At 45.9% G+C, this 24,480-nt stretch overlaps 1 long non-coding RNA gene across 1 annotated transcript in view; it reads right to left on the bottom strand.

The window, feature by feature from the left end:
• LOC138283417 (uncharacterized) overlaps nt 1–24,480 on the bottom strand; it is a 116,163-nt gene that overhangs the window by 61,532 nt on the left and 30,151 nt on the right. Inside the window, exon 2 of the long non-coding RNA XR_011201246.1 lies at nt 48–75. This is a non-coding gene — a long non-coding RNA (uncharacterized lncRNA). The remainder of the gene's footprint in view (nt 1–47; nt 76–24,480) is intronic.

Here is a 24,480-nt window from a genome sequence, read left to right as displayed (position 1 = left end):
AGATTTTTTAAAGCGTTTTGCCTTCAATCAAAAATACTTAGAATTACCTTATTCAGTGGAGAAGGTACGCTGGATCTAAAGGAAAAGATAAAAATAGCATTTTCATTACTTCTAAAATCATAACACATGGTCAAAAATCACATGTACATTACAGATCACAAAAACTTTATATAATATCATTTGCTGGTCATTTTTTGAAAATGAAAAATGTTTCACTTCAACAATTAAACTTTCTTAATCATTTGTACAATGGAATATGAATTGTCTTGTGAAAATATATTAACAAATGCATAAAAAATTGAAATTACATCAAGACATTGGTGTTACACATTTGATAACTCAATTGGCGCTGGTCCCTGATAGAGATGGTCTGTTATGATTGAAAGAGAAATACTGGCGGTGAGAAATACCTTTGTGGGGTGCCTAGGATGGTCGCAGTTCAAAAGGTTATCTTTTTCATGATTGTGGCTTATAATAACAATAGAAAAAACAAGATCTCAGTCATTTAAGAATTTGGTGGTGGGACAAGAGGATTCTCAAGAAAAAGGCAGTGGCTGGTTTGCGGTTGTGAAAAATAAAAAAGTGTCAAAAGTAAATAGAATTTAATTGAGATTCGAGACAAAGGCTAGACGGGTGAAAGGAGACAGAACACGCTGGTTTTCCATCTAGACAAGCAATGTTTGAATGTTCAGCGTCTTAAAATGAAATTGAGGGTGTTTATTAACAAAATTAAAGGAAACAAAACCACTTACAGACCTGTCCCTTTGGGTGCTTACCCACTTCGGTTTATGAATGTTACCTTGCTGGTTGGACTCCTAGGTTCCTCAACAAATACTAATGTTCCTCATAACCTTTAGAGTAAACATCAAAAACAACCCTGTACCCACCATTGCTACCACCACTTCACAAACCCCTGCTAGAAAGAAAGAGTTTACTCTTTCCCTTAGTTCTGTAACCGAACAGCCATGGAAGATAAAAGGTATAAAAAGACTGACAGCTGCTGGGTAAAGTGGGGGTGCGCATGGGAAGGTTATTAAAGCAATGCACAGAAAACGTCATCTCTTCAAGGTATATTAATCACTGGCATTACTCCCACAGCAGCTTCAGTGTTGAGGCTGGAGTTTACAGATGGCTTACATGAACAGATGTTATAGGTCTGCCAATCCATATTTTGTCATTAGCATTGGATTCAACATCCATACAGTAGTAACACATGAGCATGAGACAGCCATGGAGATTTTGAGCACTGAAATCTTTCTAATACAGACAGAAGTGTGTGAATATAATATAAAGGGAGCAGATTCATTTCCACAACCTGCTCTTACGTTCACTTTTATTGTATCACTACATAACATGTTAATACATTTACTATTATAGTTATTGAAGAAACTATCTAGATATAAACTTTTTACTAAGAGGCTGAACAAATCAATTTTGGCAAAGATTCCTTTGCGCTAAAGTCCTTGATAAATTAAACTGGAACTAACTCCAACTCAAGCTATGAGTTGTAGGAAATAGAGATGGAGACTGGCCATCGAATTTTAGCCCAAAAAAACACTTTAAAAAAACGCTAGGACCAACAGTAAAGAAAACATGTTGGAAATGAGGTAGGCCTCATTTGACATGAACAAGTGGCACAATGGAATGTTTGACTATTATATTTTCTACTATAAATGATAAAGTAAATTTAACTAGCATTTTTCCTTTAGTCACCACCATAGATATTAATATAAATGACCAAAGCAGTACTCACTCTTTAAGGTGCTCATATATTTAAGCAAGGACGTAAGGAAAGGTGTCACATGCGAGATGGCTCAGTGAGTTGTACATTTACTGTTGTCATCAGGTACTACTGAGTTAGCAAGCCCATGAATCACAGCAGCACTAAACCAGGATTTCATCTTTCTGATAAAGAAACTAAACATCATTTAATTGGAAACCAACACCTCTCCATAGTGCTTCATGAGGGCAAAAATTGTAATCTCTGCTTGGTTAAAGAAATCGCAGCACTTAATTTCTCATCATGTGGGATCATTATCCTACTCTAGGAGTATACAATTTTAATATTTTTTTCAGTTTTATATCGTGCAAATGTGGTCAGGACATTATCAAGCTCTATAAGACATCAGGTCATGTCACTTTCTGTTTTTCAAAAAACGGGGGTATTAAGTAATTTGGCTACAATCACGACATGGTGAGAAGGCCTGCATTTACAAATGGTTTCACACTTCCAAAATCAGTGGTGCTGGAACAATTTTCAGAGTTCAGGTGCTGTCTGCCATCAATGTTATATCACTGAAGTCAAGGGGATGGGGAACAATCCAAGCTTCGCACAAAGAATAAGCATAGCAAATGAACCACCCCTATTTAGCAGTAGGCTGGCAAGGATGTAGTATCTATCAGGTGGTGCATTTTGGAGTACACTGTTGCAAACATATTACTAGAGCATGGTCAAGTAGCACATTGTAATTTGCAGACAACACATTTTCCACTGAAATGCCGACTAAACTGTCAAAGACAAAATTTTGACTGATGAAACTATACAGCACTCAAATGATAGCGTGTAAAACGAGTTTCAGCAAATATTTATCATTTGCACTTCACCAAAGTAAAGATGCTTTATACATGTAGATCCTGTTAAAATCACTGTTTCAATCACACTTCAGAATTCAAAATGTGCCTCAGAAATATTTGTACACTTCAATTATGGGTATTTAAGCGCTGTTGTGTGTTAGAAAAAATAAGATCCTACTGAGTTTCCTTTTCCAATCCCTTTCCACAGTTTGATTGTCTCATAGTTCACATTACAAAATCCCCCACTTTGTAATCCGTTAAAGTAAAGTATACACTAATAATGTGCCTTTCAAAAGAATAAGTAGCAGTTTATAAGAAGACAGCCTAACTAGACATTTGACCCCCGTCTTTGAAAGCAGTGCAAATACATTACAATATAAAGATAGTTTAAAGGGATCTTTATTCCTCATTCACACTCTGAACTCCAGTATGGTTATGTTGAGGGTGCTGCAGCACACCCCCACTCCTACTTCGGGCACCTATGTCCACGATCATCAGTTCTTGCCACTAGACCACAATCTTCCGATAACCCATGGCTTGCCTATTTTTGTCACATGTTGTGTGGTTTGGGGCACCAACTTGGGGGTGGGGGGAGGGCTGAAAGATAGTGTTTGTGATACCCTTCTCTTCATGTCTACTAGCAAGAGGGAAAACTTCACAATTATCCTGCAAGGTAAACTTCCCTTTACAGAACACTCAAAGAATATGGTATTGTATTGATGAATAAAGTTTACACTAGTAACATGCTGACAAGGGAGACTTATTGGCACTATGTACAACCATACTTTTGAAGAACATTTTTGCAAGGAATCCTTGGGTATGTCATGATGGAGCCTCCATGGAAACTGCCATGCATTTTCATCTTTTTTTTTTTCCAAAGACTTGTTTGCTCAATCACCATAATGTAATATGGCAAGGGCACAGTGGCAAACTTGTTCCCTCATTTACATGCCATCATGCCCCCACACGTGAGAGAAAGTAACCTTTGAAACCCTTAGGTGCAAAACCTGTTACTGCACATCCACATTACAAAAGGGGCTGCACAAGCATCTACAGTCCCTTCTACAATACTCAGAGCGCATACGTAATATGGTCTAAGATACATATTTTATAAAGTATAGAGTGGTTGAGGGAGGAGAAGCCCTATTTCACAATGTTCCCCCATGATTCTCCTACTCCAGCACAGTCCATCAATGAAGGAGGAGCATAGCACAATAAACAATTGTAGATCATACATAACTAGACCTTCATGTCTATGATCTCTGTCTACTGATTTAAATAAAATATCTCGTTGAAAATAAAATCCTGATAGTTCTGAAGTGCACCCGTTCCTCTTTCAGCCCAGGGCTTCCAGATCTGTTGGGAGTGGGTGTATCACTCCTTTGTAATAGGTCAGGCCACTACCTATTTAAGTGTGAGCAACTCCACCCTTCCTCCCAGGAAGACCCATCAGTATGCAGATGCAGTTGAGTGTGCTGTGTTTATGGCTGTCTGGATAGAATGCACAAAGGGAGCTGTTACCCAGCACAGACCAGACGTGGACTGGATACAGGATCTAAGACACAGAGCAGTAAGAGCAGAGAAATGCCTACTTTCTAAAACTGACATTTCTAAAATAGTACTGGTAAATTTGACTTTGCAAGTAAAAAGGACTTATCACTACCATTCCAAAGATATGAAACATGACATAGCTACTCCTTTCTGATCAGGAATTACAGAAATTACAGCTTAAAAGTATATTAAGGAATTCCCAAAGCTAGCAAAGGAGCAGGCTTCACAATAGTGAAAAAACATACTGGGAGTTTTTCCACTACCAGGACATGTAAATCTTAGAAGTACATGTTGTGCCTTTTAAATACACTGCACCCTGCCCTGTGGGCCTAGCTTAGGGGTGACTTATATGTAATAAAATGGGAGTTTAGGGCTTGGCAAAGAGATTTAAATCCCAGATCAAGGTGGCAGTAAAACTGCACACACAGGCTTTGCAATGGCAGGCCTGAAACATGGTTAAGGGACTACTTATGTGGGTGGCACAATCAGTGCTGCAGGCCCACTAGTAGCATTTAATTTACAGGCCCTGGGCACACATAGCGCACTTTACTAAGGATTTATAGGTAAATTAAGCACAGCAATTGGGTAGGGGCCAATGTTACCATGTTTAGGGGAAAGAGCACAAGCACTTTGTGCACTTTACCACTGCTGACCAATGCTAGAGTCCTAACACCAGCAAAAAAAAAAAAGAGGTCAGAAAAATGACCTTTATATTCTTCAACATAAATTAGAGAAAGGAAAAGGGGTAGAGGGTCCATGTCCACGGTCAGAATCCCAAACATAATTAGGCGGGTCATTTCAACTACGAAACCCAGGGAGTCAGAGATTGTCTTACCCACCACTGACCAGAATCTTTTTAACTTGGGGCAGGCGGCAGACATGTGGACATCATCTGCCTCTAAGCTACAGCACAGTTTAAACTCTGAGGTTGAGCCGCTTCTCTTTATCTTTGTCAACCTCCCAGGGATCCAAAACACTCTGTGAAGGGTAAAAAGGTGGTTCCTTCTTAATGCTGCTGATTTGACCATTGAGTATAACGTAGCAAAGGATACTTGCCATAACTGTTTCAGCTCCTCCCCCGGCAGAAGTCCACTCCATTTCCTATAGAATGGTTGCCACACATTCTCTACTCTCGATAGAAGATGTTGATACTATCGAGAGACTTTCTCCCTCTTCTAAGAAAGTGGGGAAATTTGCTGCTTTCGATTTTTGGACGTGTTAATCTGATCAAGATGTCTATGCTCCCGAAGATTACTTTCTTATTTGATAATATGCCCTTACATTTTGATAAAGAAGTTATCCTAAAACTGTATGCGAAGATTACCTCATTTATTTGGCCCAGCAAAGGTATTCTCCTTTCCTGGAAAAATTTGAGGAGGAAGGTGGGTGTTGGGGGTTTGGCCCTTCTTGATCTACAGTTGTATTGTTGGTCTTATCAATTAAAGAATAATAGGATGCTCTTGTTGACTCCAGATGGCTCAATAACGGGGTCTATGTCTATTTTTCAGGTGAATGGGTGGCTTAAAGGTCAGGGGCATCTTGGCCCTGGTTTTGCAGTTTTAATAATTCCTATTCATCAAAACTGTATATGCCCTTCTTCTGGAGGTGAGTCAGTAAACTTTTTAAGACCTTTCCTAAGACTAGGGATACTGCCCAAGTTTTTATTGATTTTGATGCACAGTTGTGTCTTAGCATTTTCCTGCATTTATTGCTGCGTCCACATTGTATTATCTTTGTACTGTGCCTTTGAAATATTTGTAATAAGCCTTAATGATTTTTCTTACATTTCTGAAATCCAATTCAAACTCCCCTATTGAGTCAGCTCAAACTGTATATTAAGATGCTGTTTGAATCTGGTCTCTAGGGACACACTGAATCACGAACTTTGAGGTTAACACGGTCACAGAATCACCCGATGTTTCTATGCACCACTGTAATGCAGAATTTCTACGGTCCTGCGCACCCACAGTTGCGAACTCTGATTTCGCAGATTGCAGGCTTTGCAACTGTAAAGGGCCGTGTTCATCAGACACATCTATTCCACATAACGGTAAAAAGGGCTAATGTGGAATGAGCAGATTTTTAAAAATGAGCCCTCATGAAAACATAATTCCTCAAAATTACAAATGGAAATGTTTTGTGACGTTTATTTCTACAAAGGAACCCCGTTATTACTTTAATCATGTGCTAAACTATATTGAAGTGCATCATTACAATCATTACCAAGAAAAGCTTCCATACAAATTAACCATCTTAAATAAAACAAAGTTCAGACGTAAGAAGAACGCACACCTAGTTTGACACTCCCGACCTCCAATCATTTTCTTGGCATTCTTGTCTGAATGTTTCTGAATTCGGACAACCGAGCACTCTCTAAGATCAAGACCGTCATAAGGACAAATTCCAAACCAGACGGTTTTCTTACCATGAAACGTATTCCTTGCATGCTCGTTTTATGTTTTTTACCTACTGGGTGGCTAAAAGATTGTTAATGACTAGATCAGTTAATTTTCAATTGACAATATCAACTAATTGCTCTATTTTTGATATTTTATTAATTTACGGACCCCGGGATCCGTCTACTAACTTTGGCACTGCTTTAGCCAAATGTATCTCATCTCTTGTAATCATTCCAGAGAGTTTGTCTTCAGAGATTGCACCTTATCAATTGATGCTAGTGAAAAGTTTGACACTATCACACCAATAGGCTACCTTGGGTCCAAGCTAGCTGGCCCCTCATCCTGCACATAATGAAGGCTGTATGGGTGTTGACAACCCCCTGGCTCTGGATAGAAAACCTACAGGTCTTATTCTTTATTCCTGGCACCTGCCCCATAAACATGGGTGCAATAAACGTTAACGTCCTCGAGCTAAAATTAGTTCTAGTAAGTTTTATTCTGCTTTTCAAAACCTCCACCCGAGATATCTAGATTAGATCAATCAATCAATCAAGGATTTATAGAGCGCACTAATCACCTGTTAGGGTCTCAAGGCGCTGGGGGGGGGGGGAGGAAGGGGGAGGGAGGGGTACTGGTCGTAGAGCCATGTCTAGATATTACCACTACATGCTTCAACATCTAGACTACATCTGCTCTTGATGTGATTGCTCTCTGAAAGCTTAAGCATTCTTGCAGAAAGAGTCCAACAGCACCTTGGCACTTAGTACTCCGAGGACGTAGTCAACACCAAGACTTTGCAAGGCGCAAAATCAACAATGGAGATTAAATTTCAATTTATCATTAAAAAAATGCTTGATGGTAGAGCTGCCTAGTACAATTCTGCCTTCACTTCTGCAAAAAAATCTTCCTATAGACATCTTTAATATCACAAAAGATTTTTTTTCATCCCCACTTACCCCTCTCTCTGCCTCCCTTTCTATCACCTTTTGTGAATCAATCTGTTCTTACTTTGAGGAGAAAACACTGTATATCAATATTTTAATGAGGAGGAATCTGTGCTGGAGATGGTTAGGGAGGACACTTCCAAAACTCCAGAAACATCTGCAACGTATTAAAAACGCCTCCGCCATCCACATCCTCGACATACCCCGCAACAGCCACATCTCCACCCACCTGAGACACCTGCATTGGCTCCCCGTCAGCAAAAGGATCACCTTCCGACTTCTCACCCACGCACACAAAGCCCTCCACAACAAGGGACCAGAATACCTCAACCGACGCCTCAGCTTCTACGCCCACACCCGTCTTCTCCGCTCCACCAGCCTCGCTCTTGTCGCCGCCCCTCGCATCCGCTGCTCCACAGCGGGTGGGAGGTCCTTTTCCTACCTGGCGGCCAAGACTTGGAACACCCTCCCCACCAGCCTCAGGACCACCCAGGACCACTCCGTATTCCGGAGACTCCTCAAGACCTGGCTCTTCGAGCAGCAGTAACCCCTTCCCCCTAGCGCCTTGAGACCCGCACGGGTGAGTAGCGCGCTTTATAAATGTTAATGATTTGATTTGATTTGATTCCATGTCCGGTTTTCAATCTGCTCTTTCAGTTTCTTCCAATAGTGCTTGAAACATCTTTGGTACATGCCCATGCAATATACCCGGGGTGTCTTAATGACACCCTTATTCTCACACTGGAAACAATAGCACCACAGCTTACCTCCTTATGCGCATGACATTTGGATGACTTCAGGTAGGTGAGAGAGCCACACTACAGCTTTAGGGCCCTAGCAATACTTCAAATATTGTTTCCCACAACGCACTTTGCCAGCGGTTACACTCTATAGGCATTCAAGATGAGGCATTTGGTAGCCATTCTTTTTGGAAGATCATTTGCAATCAGTCTTTCTGACTCAATTTCACTCTCGCTCTAAGCTTCTGGTGGTGAGGTAACACAGGGCTCCTTTCTGAGCATGACCCCTTTTAATATTTACCCACACCTCTGGCTGACCTGATACGTGGTTTTGGTTTCTCTCTTATGCAGCAACTGTCACACGTTGTCAACCGTAGCTTACTGGGTGGCAAAGCACTCACTCAAGTTGAATGGAGACAGAACCAAGATGTTAATGTTCGGAGGGGCCTCTCTTATATGCACCCCCCCCATCCCCATAACGCCGATGGTAGACTTCTGAATGGGGCAGCACTTTCTCCCAAAGACTTTGGGAAGTATAAGTAATTCTGAATTTCTCTCTGACCTTTGTGAAGTAAACTAAAGATATTATTATTTCTTGCTTTTATAACCCAAGTATGCTCCGCAAAACAGTATTATCATTAGTGCTGTTTAGCAATGCTCAAAGATCTTTTCCTATTGCATATTTAATACAGCAACTCTTTGTATACCGGCCTTCTGAAAAGACTCATACCATATCTCCAACTGATCTAAAACTTGGCAAGCAGGCTCTCATGCATCCTTCCTTCACATTGATCCTCAACGCAGATCATTGAACTGGCTATTTGTGGAACAGTGCAATACTTTTAAGGCCACGTTTTCAAAAAAAAAAAAAAAAAAAAACATTCAACACATTCCTGAGCATTGATACACTTTGTTCATTCCTCTTTGTTGTTAGTCCCCTTTGGGATGGGAATATTCATTGTGTGCAGTCACGTTCCCCTGCCCTGAATGCCCAATTAATCTGGTGCGTGAAGTTCTTTGCCTGTCCCTCGACATGACTGAGATCCTGGTGGGAGCAAAATGTTTACTCTCATTTGACTGACAGAAGGATACTGTCCCTATCATGGGTTTAGCATGTAAAGTTGTGGTGGCAGCATACCGTGTTTTGTGCATCAGATCTATTTATCTGTGTCACTGTAAAGGTCTGATGCTAACCTAGGTCCTAATGCTATCACCCCAGGTCTTGGTTCTGTGTATATATGTGGGTGGGAGTCAATAGTCAAACCTTCATTGTGTATATGAGTGAACTAAAGTAATGGAGGCCTATAGTTTCCATACTGAAAAACACTAGCCTATCTGTATGCACAAGACTGAGGTGAGGTTTTATTCGCCAAGACAGTGGAAGTGAATTGCTAACAATCTTGAAGCTGAAAGGAGGAGATCTACATCTTGAAAAGGGGAAAGCGAACACACAGCTACATTTAGAAATGTGATTAGGTCCCTTTGCTGCAAGGTGCTATTGGCTAGTCTTTATAAGTACTGCCATTTGGTAGATGTAAGGGGAAGGGTGGGACTGGAGTCCCTGTTCACAGAGTGAAGGATACTTTACAGGTGGCCTGCCTTTTCTCTCTTTTCCCTATCACTGTTCAGAGTGGCTGCCGATAGCCAGGTGCAAAAGCTCACACATTTTTGTGCCTCCGCTGTAAGTGCTCCAACGGGAAGACAACCCGGCTCTGCACCACAAAGGCTGTGTCTGGAAGTCAGCCTGGAAAGGACACAAGAATGAAGAACCAACCCCAAAGAGAATCCACATTCCCCGTATAGTGTATCTGTGTTAACGTGGGACCTGATGAACAACTTGTCCTTCCAGTTCCAAGTTCTCTTAAACCAGGAGGGGGTGCTCTGCAGAGTACACAGAGAACTGCCATATAACAAGAGATGGTGTCTGCCTGACAGCCAGCTTCTAGAGCTAAAGGGACAAGATCTGTTTCCCTGCTGTGAGGTGCCTGGATGCTGACCTGTCAGTGAAGGAGAGTGTCAATCCTGCAGGAGGTCTTGACCAAGAGGATTAGCAGCAGTGGACCCTAGAGCTGAGGGTCCATCTGTCCAGAGGGACGTGAGGGAAAGTGATTGGCATGCTCTTGGAGGGACCTTTCACTAGGGGGCTGCCGAAGTGTGCCCTAGCAGACTCCGCCGCTGTGATAGTGTAAGCCTGTATGGTGGCACTGTTCTGAAGTGTGCCCAAGCAGACACTGCTGCTGTGACCAATAACTTGTGTTCCAAGCAGACCATGCTGCTGCAAGTTGGGAAGTGTGGCTGAAGCACACTGCACCAAGTAATCAAAGTTATGCAGACAAAGTCGCTGTCCATTTATTAGTGGTGTCAGAGCTGCATCTTCACCTTGTGAAGTACTTTTGTCAGCTCCATGATACCTGACTCCACTCGACTTAACCTGCATCTGGAAAAGGGCCTTCGAATGATTAGAGAGCATCAGCAATATCAGAGCCTGCCAGGACCCAGGGAGCAGCCTCCACAGCTGCTTCCGTAAACAGGACCGGAGTGCCAATGCACCTACAGTCGGAGCATCTTCCTCCAGGAGTAGAGGGGTATTAGAAATGGGGCCTTTGGTTGACAGTCAGGTTACCCACTGTTCAAGCAAGGACCCTCATTCTAGTCAGGGTAAAAGAGAATCAGCCTCAGCTAACCCCTGCTTACCCCCTTGGCAGAGCAGTAGGCTTAACTTCAGAGTGCTAGGTGTAAGGTATTTGTACCAACACACACAGTAACTTAATGAAAACACTAAAAAATGGCACAACACCAAAAATCCGACATACACAAGTCAAGTTACGAATTTTTACATATTAAACTCCAAAATAGCACTTTGAAACAAAAATGCTTCGATGAGGTGTTAACACGGCGTTGTGACAGAGTCGTTCCCAACAAGCCGACACCAGCGGCGCCAGACACGGGGTCGCACAGACCCCCAAGTACAGTACATTTGGTGAAGAGTGAAAACAAGTTGATGCACAAAGTCCGGGATCGCGGTGTCGGTGCGAAACAGTTGAATCCGCGCACTTCGAGCGGCGTCGGTCACGACGTGGTGCGGCGACTTCCACGGAGTCGCGCACTTCAGCGGGGCTGCAGCGGCGTCAGGCCTGTGAATAGCATCGCGTTCCAGTGAAGGTCACGGCGTCGGGTGCAGGCGGCGTCACCGGATTCAGCAGCGGCATCGGTCCGAGGTCGTCCGAAGTCGATTTCCTTGGATTTCCACCAGCTTTCCTTTCAAGGGCCCAGGGACTGGATAAGGCACCACTTGTCAGAGCAGGAGTCTCTCCAGAGACTCCAGGTGCTGGCAGAGAGAAGTTTTTGCTGTCCCTGAGACTTCAAACAACAGGAGGCAAGCTCTAAATCAAGCCATTGGAGATTTCTTCACAAGATGGAAGGCACACAAAGTCCAGTCTTTGCCCTCTTACTCTGGCAGAAGCAGCAACTGCAGGATAGCTCCACAAAGCACAGTCACAAGCAGGGCAACACTTCTCCTCAGCTCTTCAGCTCTTCTCCAGGCAGAGGTTCCTCTTGTTTCCAGAAGTGTTCTATAGTCTGTGGTTTTGGGTGCCCTTCGTATACCCAGTTTCTCCTTTGAAGTAGGCCTACTTCAAAGTAAAGTCTCTTTGGAATGTGAAATCCTGTCTTGCCCAGGCCAGGCCCCAGACACACACCAGGGGGCTGGAGACTGCATTGTGTGAGGGCAGGCACAGCCCTTTCAGGTGCGAGTGACCACTCCTCCCCTCCCTCCTAGCACAGATGGCTCATCAGGATATGCAGGATCCACCCCAGCTCCCTTTGTGTCACTGTCTAGTGTGAGGTGCAACCAGCCCAACTGTCAAACTGACACAGACAGGGAATCCACAAACAGGCAGAGTCACAGAAATGGCATAAGCAAGAAAGTGGCATTTTCAAGCGCACTATCTTAAAATCAACTTTACTGAAAGATGTATTTTTAAATTGTGAGCTCATAGACCCCAAACTCCCAAGGTCCATCCGCTCCCAAAGGGAATCTACACTTTAATCAAATTTAAAGGTAGCCCCCGTGTTAACCTATGAGAGGGACAGGCCTTGCAACAGTGAAAAACAAATTTAGCAATATGTCAGGACATATAAAACACATTACTATATGTTCTACCTTAACCATACACTGCACCCTGCCTTAAGGCTACGTAGGGCCTACTTTAGTGGTGTCTGACATGTAAGAAAAGGGAAGGTTTAGGCCTGGCAAGTGGGTATACTTGCCAAGTCTAATTTACAGGTAAAACTGCACACACAGACACTGCAATGGCAGGTCTGAGTCATGATTACAGAGCTACTTATGTGGGTGGCACAACCAGTGCTGCAGGCCCACTAGTAGCATTTGATTTACATGCCCTGGCACCTCTAGTGCACTTTACTAGGGACTTACTAGTAAATCAAATATGTCAATCATGGATAAACCAATCACATACACATTTTGTAAAGGAGCACTTGCACTTTAGCACTGGTTAGCAGTGGTAAAGTGCCCAGAGTAACAAAAACAGCAAAATCAGATTCCAGCACACATGAACAACCTGGGGAACAGAGACAAAAAGTTAAGGGAGACCACGCCAAGGATGAAAAGTCTAACAAGGGGAGAGACCTGATGTGGGCTATGGGCCGACCACAACCAGTGGAAGAAAAGGACTTGCATTGGTAAACGTTACCTACTGCAATGACGACTGTAAAACTGAGCACACAAACTCTGAATGTGGGGGGTAGTGTGGGGGGTAGTGTTGCACCTGTGCCTGAATCCTGCTGTCTACTAGTTACGGTAAGGTGGGATGAACTTTTTTTTTTTTTTAAATAAAACCTTTATTTTTGATTTTCAAGAGGCAACAACTAGCGTAGAGGCAGTGGCATACATATTTCCTCACATAGCACATTGAGGCCCTCTAACAATGCATCATCTTTCGGGCATGTAATCAATTGACTCCATACGTCAGAAGAAAAAAAAACACATTATACTTGTATCCAGGACATTCCAGTTACGCCGAGGGCGCAGTCCTATTCCCTCCTTGTGGGGTCTCACCCCCTGGTCATGCAGACTAATTATCACTGTGCTTGCACATGGTCTCGAAAAGAAGTCACACACTGCTCTCCATGCCACATCATCCCCCAACCTTTCATCCAGTCTGTTTTTCTTTATATGGACCTCCTCGGCTATCGCCCATTCACCCACCTCCCTGCACCAATTTGTGATCATGGGTGCTCGCTGCCCCATCCAAGTAACAAGCACTCTGGGTCTTGCAAATGGAGATTCCAGATCTAACTCTCAGACAGCTCGGGCCCTGATCAGCATTTGACGGGTCTTTCTCTCTCATCACTTTATACAGTTGTGCGATCAAATGTCGACCCCTGCCATGCATCAGTAGGACGTCTAGTGTTCGCAAAGTCTGTGGTGTAGCGGGCTATGTGGGCCCGATTTGTTTGGCCACCTCCACCAGCCCTGCGCAATGGAGAAAATGTCCCAGGTCTAGCCTAAATGTGTTGCAGGCTTGCTGGAACGTAATAAAGTATTCACCTGGGTATAGGTCTCCCAACTGTGTACATCCCTCCAGGCCTGGAATGACACATTGGTCATCATCTGACGTACCGGAGCCAGTAGCCAAGGCATAGTTCTTGATGAAAAGGAGCTCTCTGCAAAACCACTTCCACGAACCGCTGCCAGATACTTGCAGTATGGCGAATTACATATGGAATCCTTCCCTCCACTCCAGCTCCCTCAATGTCACTGGGAGGTGTTCCGCTGTCACCAAACCTGTGACCAATCCCTTTTCTCAACTGCCATCTTCTATGAGCCACCGCACTGATGCTGCTGGTGCGCTGCATAACAGTAAAGGTCCAGTCTTGGCACCTCTAATCTACCCGTCTGCATAATGGCAGGTGGGTGTGGTCAGAGCCACTGTACTACGACGTCCCTCCCATAACAATGACGTGAGTACCGAAGTCAGTTGCTTAAAAACCCTCTGTGGTATGGGGCAAAACGACTTCTGTAATGTATACATGGACCTGGGTAGTAGAACCATTTTGGATATCGCCAACCTGCCTATTAGCAAGAGTGGCAGAGTGTTCCAAAATGCGACTGATTTACTCATGGAGTCAACCACTGCCTTTATTGCGAGACGATTGCTGTGCCTCGGTGTGTACCACCTGCAGCCCCAGATATCTGAAGTTGGTCATCACCAGAACAAGCCCAGCTCCAGGAGACGATCCAGTGGTGTGGTAGCCGATGCCGCTAGCGGGAAGACGAGTGACTTATGTCTGTTAAGACAGAGACCTGATATGTCCCCAAATTCCTCTAGGAGTCACAACAGCCTTGGCAGCGCACTACGTGGGGATGAAATGTTGAACAGCGCATCATCAGCGTAGAGTGAGATGATATGATGAACGTCAACCAACTTTATATCTCTGTCGCCCATGTCACGACACACCCAGATAGCCAATGGCTCGATGGCCAGCGTGAACAGGAGGGGTGACAGTGGACAATCCTGCTGGGTGCCCGTGTCCACCTCCCACACCACTGACTGACTCTGTCCAACACGCACCATCAGTGTGGGTTCTGTGGGTAGTAGGCACACCTAACCTCGGTACCAACACCTCAAGTAAATAGCCCCAGTCCACTGTGTCGAAGGCCTTCTCCAGGTCTATGAAGACCAGAGCCAGCTCCTCTCCGGGGCCCTTCCACCTCGTGCAGGACAAGCACGAGGCGTCTTAAATCCATGCCCATGACCAGGGATGAATGCACATTGGTCCTCGTGTACCAGCTGAGAGGTATATGGTGCCAACCGACTGGCGAGCAATTTGCATAGGCCTTTTATGTCCACATTTATCATAGTGAGCGGTCTATAAGCAGAAAAGTCAGCTTTGTCACCGCCAGGCTTGTGGAATATGTGTATTTCACTCTCACGCATTGTCAGCAGCAGCACCCCCTTCTCGAGTACCTCCATGAACACCTCCAGGAGTTCCTTCATGAGCATCGCCAAGAATGTCTGGTAAAATTTGAGCGTAAAGCCATCCCCTCCCGGCCCCTTGTTTCACACGCTAGTATTTTTAGAGCTGTACGCAGTTCTTCCAAATCTAATAGGCCGTCTAGCGATTCGGTTGCTGCGATGCCTGCCGCCGAAGCGTTAGCCCCTCCAGTAATGGGAGATACCGTGATGGGACTATGACAGGGTCTGCTGTGTATACACGTCGAAGGTGCTGCCGGAAGGCGTCCAGCATCCCTGCTCTGCTGGTAAACCAGACACTATCCTCCCATATCAAGTGCATCATTTGTGGTGATGGCTGTTCCCGTTGCATATCCATGTCAATAGTCTACTTGATTTGTCCCCCACCTCTGTGTAGTGTCTGTACTGTTGTAGGGTATATATGTTGAGGGGGTCCCATATGTCAGTTATACAAAGTCTCACTGCTAGCTCCCTATGCTTTGTATCTGGGTAGCAACTGGTCCCCGGTCTGCAGCTCAACCAATGCCTCCTCCTCACTGCACTCCATACTGCCACATATTAAGCTCATGCAATGTCCCCTTAACACCGTTGTCAGGGCCTCTCACTCCTTTGCCCTGCTTGACACTGTACCCCAATTGATGGTCATGTAATCAGTCAGTGCCCCTGAAAGAACCTCCCTACCAGCTACATCTTCCAGTACGTCTACAGACATCCTCTAAGCTGCACTGTCCCGCTCACTGCCTCCCCACCGCAGGACACAGCTAACAGATGTGTGATCTGAAAAGAATTGTGCTGTATGTGTCAACTCCATGTCCTCCAGACGCGGAAACCCACCACTAGTATCCTGTCCAACGTGCTTTATCTATTGTGTGGCCGAGTAACGTGTGTATCTGCTTTTCCGGATGTCTTATTCACCAAATGCCCATCAATCCCACGTTCCACATTACTTCCCGAAGCATGTTGGTCATTAGGGGTTTGGTGGCCACCCTAGGAGGTGCTCTGTTCAGGTCAGTGTCAAATATTCAATTAAAATGACCAAGCCACATGGTTGGCACATCTATTGCGAATCAGCAGGTCCAGCATGGAGTGAAAAAAAAAGTTAGATCATCATTATTTGGCGTGCAGGAGTTGTGTCATGGCAATCCAGTTCACCCCACATCAGTACATATCTGCCACCCACATAGTTCTCCAAATAGGTAAGGGTGAAGGGAACAACCGGCGCCACCCAGATCAACGTGCCCCTAGCATACGTCAAACGTGAGGCGTGATATATCTGTCCCTGCCAATTCTTAGCTAGCCGTGCCGCTCCTGCATCATCTAGGTGCGTTTCCTGCAAGCAGGCTATGGAGATTTTGTGCCTCTAAGAATGTGAGTACCCTTTACCTCTTAGTTTATGTCCCTAACTGTCAGACGTTCAAATCAAGAGTTCATATTCAGCCCCAATCTTTTGGCATATCCATTATGGTTTTTCCGCCAAGTCACTGCCATGTCATGTTACTCACTTCCCTCTGCCCACTATGAAAGTCTATCAAACAACACAATACAAACTTCCCCTTACCATTCCCACCCACGGACATACTTAGCACAACTATATGTCTATCTGTGCCCATCCCACGCATGTGCCAGGACGTGCACTGCATCCCAGCCTGTCCAACAGGGACCAGCTAACTCAAATAATTGTTTCTGCTCCCTGCCCATTGTCCACCTCCATTATGTCACAATCCACTGCCAATCATTATTGAATGTAGTCCTCTTCCATTCTCGAACCCCTCCTTCCAGCATAATATCTGGTAAGAACTGACTTCAAGCAGCTACACCCCCTCAGCGTGCAACCCGCAGCTGCACAGTACTGGCCCACCTACCCCCCCTACCACTCATTTTTACATGCATCTGTCAACCAAATGCAACTCATGCCTCTGCATTATTAGCCATCTGCGGGGTGACCAAAGTATCTGATATGAAGTCCGACCCTGGACTGGGACCTGTAAGTCAACATCATCGGATGCTGGATGCATGCCCACATCCCACTTCCTGCCCGTTCGCTGGGCACTGTTGCAGGGTACCATCCTCACTGACTGTGAACCTCTGGATCTCCAGCCATTCCCACAACTCCTCTGAGCTATCAAAAAAGTGTGCTTTCCCTTGGGCAAGCACTCTCAGCCTGGCTAGGAACAAGAGCATATACTGTAACTGGAGTGCCGGTAGTTTTTGCTCGACACCCAGATATGATTTACGCTGTTCCTGCACTTGCTTAGTGTAGTCCAGGTAAATCCTCTTACCATTTTGCTGAGCATGTGCGCTCTCGAGCCACCCGTAGGATGCAGTCCCTGTCACAGTAAGTATTTTGGCTATGATGGCCCTCACAGATGTCCCAGGTGGCGATCTCTGCACCAGCGCTCTTTGTGCCCTCTCCACCACAAAAAAGTTAGAGTTGTTCTTGCACTCATGTTTCCATGAACTGTTCTGTTGAGTTCCCCTCCACTCCCTCTGGGAAACCCAGCACTCTAATATTACTACATCAGGATCGGCCCTCTGCATCCTTTGCCCTCCACTCCAGCTCCCTGGTTATCGTAGTTAAGGGCCACCATTTCCCCTTGCATGTCTGCTATGTTGCCTTCCACTGTTGTGACTTTGTCTGCCACTTTGCCCAAGTCCACCCTCAACAAGCTGACATCTATTGACAACGTCTCCAAATTTTGCTCCAGAGCCATTCCACAGCCCTGAAGGGCAACCAGTAAGTCCACTCGTGTGGGCTCCACCTCATCCTGCGGTGCAGTCTCTTCATCCCCCGCACCAGAATGCTGTGCTATTCTTTGAGTGGGGGTGCCACGGGGTGGAGTATTGTGTGATGGTATTCGCTGGGTTCTAGCGTGCTGTCCTAGCCTTGCCCATGGTTGTTCGGCAGGGGTTGACACTTCCTGGCCCCCCCAACTATGCCCACACCAGTCTTTTCCCCCAGCGAAGTTCTCATCGGGTCTCTTAGCCCTCGGGAGTAGACATCCTCGATCCTCCACCTGCACCCAAGTGATATCTCCCTAGGCACCAGACCGCCTGTAGTCCTGAGCCTGGGAGGCCTTCACTTGGTTCCTTCCACACACTCCTGCACTGCTGTGTGTCGCCCCTGCCGTCCAGTGTGGATCTCAAGCTACCATCAAGCTGACAGTACCTTCATGAAGCCACCCCAGCAGACACCCTGTCTGGTAATTGGTTCCTGCAGTCCAAGTTGGTGCTCTCTTCTCCCCACCACCTTTTTGTTCTCCTCTTGGGGATCTGTGTGTCACAGTCAATATTATTCCAGTTCCGCAAAGTGACCCACACAGTATTACATTTCAGTTCCTTCACATTGGACGCACTCTGTCCATCATAGGAGTGCAGCTTGGATGAGTGTTCAGTTCATGTCAAAGCCCTACCTCGGATACTCCCTATATTGTCGCCAATGCCTGCAAATATTTCTGGGGCCCATCTCCTATGGCTTCCCTGAGTCTCTATATAACCATTGCAGATCTCCTGTGCTCCTGATGCGGCCCGGGAAGACACCGTAGACCATCCTCCACATCAGGGTTTGCACCCTTTTTTTTCCACAGTGAGCTGGTTGAAGGCTTAGCGAGTATGTATGCAGGATCAGGGAGTCACCCATACTTTCCACCCATTGTGTGCCGCCGGGCGAGCCTCCTCGCTGGTCAGCACTATTCTTTTTTTCCATACATCTGCCCTGGGTGCAAGGCTAGAATTCCCAGCTGCACGGCCCCTTGCTAGACACCGCAGAGCGGGAAGGGGGCCGCAGCCAGGACCGACTCTTCAGGCGCGAGCGTCTCCGGGCCTCGGTCAGAGCATCGCTCGCCAGTCAGGGGCACCTCCTCCCTCAGTTCCTCTTCACCTCATCCCCACATGGCAGCCAGTCATTCCCGTACAGGTCCCATGTTCTGTGCGGCAAGATAGTCTCAGTGGTGGCCACAGCGCAATAAGCTATCAGAGCCTGCCCGCTACCCGAGTCTGCTGCTTTTGCGGCCTGTCACGCGGCACATGCCTCACCACTCTCTCGATCCGTGCCAGCTCTGTGCGGCACCACCGTCCTAAGTCTCACCGTGCTCTGATCTCACAGGGCATTAGGGGTACTTTAGCCATAGGTGGCAGGGTCGCACATCGTAGTATGTTGCAGGATTATAATAGTAATGAAAAAGACAGGCCGGGAGCTATTGGGCTTATGTCCTGCAGCCATCTTGCCTCGCCACGCCGGGAGGAATTTCTTTAACCCTGTCACAAGTGGATATTTGTACCTGCATATTGTTGTGTTCAGTATTTTATTTTTATGCCTTTTCATAAACGATAAGCACTGGATTGTACAATCAATCATTGCACTGATGGATAAGTGTTGAGTTCCGACGTTGTTGCACGCCTATATTACCACCCTGTGAAGCCTGTCACTGCTCGCTATTGGCAGACCTAGTCAAGTGATGAAGGGTTTGTACTGGGTCCAGTCTGCACAGCCATAGTAAGGCAGACCCTGGGACACCAGAGGCAAAAAACCTCACCTCCCACGGCAGAGGGCTAGAAGCCTGTTTGCCTGTGCCTCCTCTCCTGAACTGAAGTCTCATATACCCCAAATCCAATGACCTCAAAAGACAGTAACAGCCTTCTTCCACCCCAAATCGGGCAATAATCCTCCTCTCTATCTTCAAAAAGAATCAGATTCCTTTAATTTCACCAGTGCCTGGCAAATGTGAATATTCTATGAATCTGCACTATGTCTGTACATCTAGCTCTAATGCCACAAAATAATTACTGGGTAGCTGTTCACATTTTATAAGTACACATCCTAATTTTCTTGTAGAGCACACCTACCACTGTGGGCATGTAGGTATGGATACAGACTTTTTCACATTTTATTTCTTATCTCACTTTTATGTTCATTTATAGCAGCTTCACATACTTTAACAGCTAGAAGGACATTGGGCACTCTCAACCCAGGTCTGAACCTTTGTAGCTCATGTGTACTTGCGCACCAACATTCAACTATAGTCTTAACACTTGCGCTGCTCGGATACTTGTATTGCACATTCATAGCCGTGTCCTCGCTCCTAGGTTTAACACAAAAACACATGCATGTTGCACTGAGGTTCCTCTTTTTACTTCAAATAACATCAGAAGATGCACTTATGAACTACAGGTGCCTTTTGGGGTGATGGGGCCCATGTGTAGCACTTTCAGTAAACAATTTTCATCTACATAGACACTGGTGTTTTATGTTTCAGATATCACTTTTCCAAAATGGGGATAAAAGCAATCCACCATCCAATTCCATTCCTTGCTTGCTTTCAGGACCCACTGACATTTTAAGGGTCCGCACACATTACACAGACCAGAGATAAAAGTTGGCAGGTTCTAATAAGAGTAAGACATTCAGGGAATTGAAGGCTATGGCAACAAGGGCATAGTTAGAGAATCAAGACTCAGTCAGCTTGTTTTCAATTCCAAGATGCTTGGAATTACTTAGAGTCACTGACTTAACACATTGGTACCCAATCCAAGACGGCATCCGTCACTACTGATCATGAAGTCACTTCCTCTTCCAGATCATTCTAGGTGGAGACACTATAAAAAGGTGATACAGTGCAAATAACCATTGCCTGCAATGATTATACCGAATTTGCCCACCTTACAGGACTGGAGTATTCAGCTGTGGGTAGAGCTTCCCTATTATTCTTTCTTTTGTTCCCCACAATCCCCAAATCCAGTCCAATTAAGCATTGTATTCTTACCTGTACTCTTGAGATTTTGGGGTTAGGGAAGCTAGGGTTGGTAGCTGAAGTAGTTATTAATGCTGGTGTTCTTGTCATTAATCCACATTCCTTAACTAGTTTGGTGTGTCGGATGACCGGGAGCCATCAGACGCTACGGTGCTCATGAGCATCAGGCAGGTCCCGGCAGTCCATTCCCATGGCACTTGAAATTCCTCTGGTGCGGGCACCAGAGGGATTTATTTTCATTTTTTTTTTTTTTTTTAAAGAAACAGCCTCAAGAGACTGGGGAGAGCTTCCCCATATTCTGAGGCCACTTCTTTTGTTTCAGTGAAATGACAATCAGCGTGCAGACAAGTGACATATCATTTGAAAGGAGAGAATCTCCCCCTTCCAATGGTACCCCTCACTAGTGGATTCCTGATTGGGGATTGCTGCAGGAGGGCGGTCCCCAAGCAGGGATCCACGCACTAGGCACCGGGGGGAGCAGCCCTTTGGTCAAGGGGTTTTCCTCCCCCTGTTTTTTTGTGGGCATTTTCTTTTTCTGTCCCCCTGGGGGGCATATGGGGACAGTGGCCCCTGATCTGTCCCCCCAGGAAGGTTGGGGGGGGGGGGAGAAAGAAAATTAAAAAACAGGGATTTTTTTTTTGTATATACATCTAGGGGTGAAGACTGTGCTGAAAGGGCATTATAATGCCCCTGTCCCTCCCCAAAAGTAGCACAGTCTTCTGCCCCAGAGGGGCAGATGTGGCTAATAGCCCTCCCTTCTGTGGAAGAAAGCATACTAGGCACCAGGGTTTGTTACCTAAATGCTGCAATATCTTCTAGTGACCCCCCCAAATTAGTAATCCTCAGAATAGTAGTAAATTAGATGAGAATGCATTACACTTAGATGCATCTAAGGGAGATTATCCTGCAAAGGTATATTTCTGCTTATTATATGAATGTGGCGAGACTATGGAAGCAAGGGATTGCTATGAATGCACTCAATTGCCTGCTTATGTTTCTGAAGGCATTACCTATCAACATGTTCCTGTGACTTATGGAATTTCATGTAGTCTTTTGTTAATTATGTATTATGGGACAGGTCAGTATTACTTTTCAAACTACAATTTAGTTCTTTCAGAGAGCCCTATTATTGACTATTTGAACAGATGTCCAGTTCCATTGGAAATAAAAATAATTGCAAGATTTTGCAAACCTGTTTCCACTCAAGACACAGTTTATGCACATCGACCTAATTTAACTTGCATATTATAAGATGTTTAGAAGAAATTCTTGAATTTAGTTGAGGACAGAAGAGGGTTGGAACCAGCTGACAGTTAGATGTGCATTTCTCAAGTCGAAATAAGTGGACACACCAACAGACCTATTTGGCCTGACACTCCCTCCTGGGACTCTCAGTCACAGGGAGCATCACATCTGCCCCAGCCTGCCTCAACTGAGAAGGGGGGGGGGGTAAGCACTAGCGCTTAAAGCACCAACTGTCTCCTCACAGCAACGGTTGTGCCTAGAGATTTCTTTGGCCCAACACTCCTTGGTGGGACTCTTGGTCGCAGGGAGCATCACATCACCTCCAGCCTGAGCTGTGAAGTGGGGGGAGGAGCCAGCACTAGTGCTTAAAGCGCCAATAGTCTCCGTGCGTGACACTCATGGGCAAAGCCTGGGCCAAAGGCAGGCCCGTCCTAGCCCATCAGAGGCTGAGCTGGGCCACCCTCCCAACATGCGTTGTAAATTTGTTTTTATAATTGTATTCTTCCAGCCCTTCAAATAGGTAAAATGGGTAAAAGGAAGATCTCTCCCTCGACTAACATCTGGGGCAAACTTGGATGGGTATTTACAGAGAGCTTCAGTGGCTATAAACAAAGAAATTGAACTGGTAGAAAGGCATCTATCGCGGTCCTCTCCCAGTGCTTTGGCTATTAGTGCAGCAACATGTAATTCTGAATTAGCGATAGAAGGAAACTGTGCACAGTTACACTCCAAGAAACCTCTATCACTGAGACCCAGAACACACTGACAGATGACTCTTCAAAAGGAACCTCAGTCAAGGCTTATGACTCAGCTAGGTCAGGAATTTCCAAGCCTTCTGTGTGGAAGAGGAAAAAGGCAGAGTAAGACCTTGAAAGTAAAAGACAATGGCCATCATTATGACCTTGGCGGTGAGTGATAAAGTGGCAGTAATACCGCCAACAGCCTAGCGGTAAGTTCTGCCAATTATGACCATTGCGATAACTCCCCTAGATAGCCAATGTACCACACACCAACCGCCATGGCGGAAACAACAGTCACCACAGCAGTAGTCAACAACAGTCAGGTGGGAGACGGGGGCGTGGCCTGGGACCAATGGAGCTGCACGTGTAGAGCGGCGCTCCCGGACCATAATCTAGGCCCGAAGCTTAAATTCTGCCATGATAACGACCGGAGGTCCTAAAAACTGAAGAGAAGTGATCGGAGACTATACAGCACGAGTAGAGACCGCGGCGATCCACTTTGGGGCAGAGTTTACCCGGAAAAATCCCCCCAACAACTTCGCGGCTGCCGTGACCCAAAATGGCGGCCGCGACAGAGCAGTGAACCCGTTACAGCTGCGGCCTGCAGCTGAGAAGATATGAAGGTCCTGTAGAGGTGGGGGCCCCCACACCATTCGTTGGAGGGCGCGGGGGATCAGACACTTTCGCCACAAACAACGAGGGCAACAGTACGAAGCGGAACATCAGCAAATGCGGCATAGTGTGGCGCCTTCGGGCCACATTTCAAGCTCGAAGTTTAAATCCTGACACAGTGACAACCGGAGGTCTTGGGGACTGAAAAGAAGCAATCGGAGAATATACAGCACAAGTAAGAACCGTGGTGCTCCACCCTGGAGCAGAGATCACCCGGAAAACTCTCTCCCAAAAGTTCGCGGCTGCCGCAACCCAAAAGGACAGCCGCGACAGAACAGTGAGCTCACTGCGGCCCTCGGCTGAGAAAGTCTCGTAGAGGTGAGGACCCTCGCGCTGTCCGACGAGGGACACAAGGGGCTCAGACACCGTCGCCACCAATGGAGAGAACAACATTATGAAGCAGAACATCAGCGAATGCGGCATAGAGCGATGCCCTCAGGCCGCAATCCAGGCCCGAAGCTTAAATCCTGCCATAACGACAACCGGAGGTCTTAAAAATGTGTAGAGAAGCGATCGGAGAACATATAGCACAAGTAGGAACCGCAGCGCTCCACTTTGGGGCAGTGATCGCCCGAAAAACTCCCCCTGACAATTTTGCAGCTGCCGCGACACAAATTGGCGGCCGCGACAGAACAGGGAGCCAGCTACAGCCGCGGACCTCGGCTGAGAGGATACGAAGGTCCTGCGGAGGTGAGATCTCCCACACCATCCATTGAAGGGCGCAAAGGACACTTTTGCCAATAATGACGAGAGTAACAGTACGAAGCGGAACATCAGCGAACACTGCGTAGTGCCATAATCCAGGCCCAAAGCTTAAACCCTGCCATAATAACGACCGAAGGTCTCAAAAATTGAAGAGAAGCATCTGAGACC

The sequence above is a fragment of the Pleurodeles waltl genome, chromosome 3_1 (assembly GCF_031143425.1).
Source record: "Pleurodeles waltl isolate 20211129_DDA chromosome 3_1, aPleWal1.hap1.20221129, whole genome shotgun sequence".
Classification (NCBI taxonomy): domain Eukaryota; kingdom Metazoa; phylum Chordata; class Amphibia; order Caudata; family Salamandridae; genus Pleurodeles; species Pleurodeles waltl.
This window is presented reverse-complemented; position numbering and strand designations above follow the sequence as displayed.